Here is a 2118-nt window from a genome sequence, read left to right on the forward strand (position 1 = left end):
TTGAGAGGAAGCTAATATGCAACATGTATAAAGAATTCAATAAAGTAGCTATCAAGAAAACAAATAACCCAATTAAAAATGAGGTACATATCTAATATATAGTATTCTCATAGAGGAAACTGAAATGGCTGAGAAACACCTAAAATAATGCTCAAAACTTTAGCCATCATGAGAATGTAAATCAAAACTGTTTTGAGATTCCATTTTATATCTGCCATAATGACTAAGATCAATACTACAAGTGACAGCACAAGCTGGCAAAGATATAGAATGAGGGGAATACTCATTCATTGCTTGTGGGAGTTTAAACTTCAATAGCCACTCAAGAAAACAATATGGAGTTCCTCAAAATGTTGGGAATTCATCTACTTCAATAGCTGTACAACTCATGAACATGTACTCAAGGGGTAACTTATTATACCACAAGGATACTTGCTCAATCATGTTTATTGCTGCTATATTAATATTGGCTGAAAACTGGAAATAAGCTTGATATCTATCAATTGCAGAATGGATAAAGAAAATATGAATCATTTATGCAATGGAGTATTACTCAGCTCTTTAAAAACGACATCATGAGTTTCGCATGTAAATGAATGCAACCAGAAAAAAAATCATCTTGAGTAAGGTAATTCAAACCAAGAAAGGAAAATATGGCATACATTCATTTTTTGTATGTATATTATCTATTAAATATGACAACTAACCTACAATCTTAAGACCCAGAGAGTTCAAGTGAAGGGACTGGCGAGGGTGTCACATGAATGAACCTGAAACATATTAATAGAATAAATTTTGTGGTTGGTCTGTGGATAAGTGAATAGGAATCGGAGGATCAGCTGGGAACGGGGAGGGAATGCTTGGAGAGTCAGTTGGAATGACAATACATTTCATGGATGATATGGAAACTAGTGCACTGGAAACTTTCTAAACTATATGAAGGTCATCCTAATAGGATGTAGTAACAATGGGGGAGATAGAATCCCAGCTGGCCACTTCTTGTTACCAAATTAGTCTTCTAGTACTTAAGATGGCATTGCATTCAATGTAGTTGTTGACCAAGGTGGTACATAGAAATTTCCAAGTAACCCAAGCTGTTGCAAAGACAATATGTTGTTATCTGCAAACTTGCAGCATTCCCCCATTGCTAAAATACACCAATACAACACAATGAACTTGTAGAAGTAGAGCTGGTGCCTATATGCGTCCTTCATCCTACATTTTAGTGTCTTTGTTGTGAGATGGTAATCTTCATGTTAACAAAAGGCAAAAGTAAACACCAATCCAGGCACAAGACTTTTACTCTTCAATCAATCTAATCTGTCCTGTCTGCAAGATATACGAGGGAAATTGTAGAACAGAATTTGTAATATTAGCCAACCAATTTCTTATTTGTCTTAAATTACACTGCATAAGACAAAACCCCAACCTCACATTGCTAGTATCATCAAGAACCAGAAACTAAATCCCATAACGAGCTATGGTAAAAACTAACCACTATTGGTCTTTAAAAAGTATCAATAAAAGGTCTCCTAATAAGCACATTGTTCAGTCATCACAAAAGTTTCCACCTACAGCAGATGAGAACAGATACTTAAACACACAGCCAGACATTAAGCAGAAAGTGAATCTTTGGAGCACAGCCCCTCAATGGGATGTATCCATCAAATTCCTTCTCCTCAGAGTTCAGGAAATCCACATAGAAGAGGAGGAAGGAAAAATGTAAGAGCCAGAGGAGAAGCATGAGAAAAGGAGAACAAGGCCCTTTGAATCAGCTAAGCAAGGCTCATATGAACTCGCAAAGACTAAAGCAGTTGAAACAGGGCTGATACAGGGGTCTGCACCAGGTTAGCTTCATATACATAAAAGATTATATCTTAGTATTTATATGGGATTCCTTTGGGTGAGAACAAGTGAGTCTCTGATTTTTGTTCCTGATCTCAGGCTCTATTCATTCTGTTGGGTCACATTATCAAGACTCTGTGTCATGGCTTTTGCTTTTATTTTGTCATGTTTTATTGTTATCTCTTAGAAGTCTCTTCTTCTTCTTCTTCTTCTTCTTCTTCTTCTTCTTCTTCTTCTTCTTCTTCTTCTTCTTCTTCTTCTTCTTCTTCTTCT

The sequence above is a fragment of the Microtus ochrogaster genome, unplaced genomic scaffold (genome assembly GCF_000317375.1).
Source record: "Microtus ochrogaster isolate Prairie Vole_2 unplaced genomic scaffold, MicOch1.0 UNK64, whole genome shotgun sequence".
NCBI lineage: Eukaryota > Metazoa > Chordata > Mammalia > Rodentia > Cricetidae > Microtus > Microtus ochrogaster.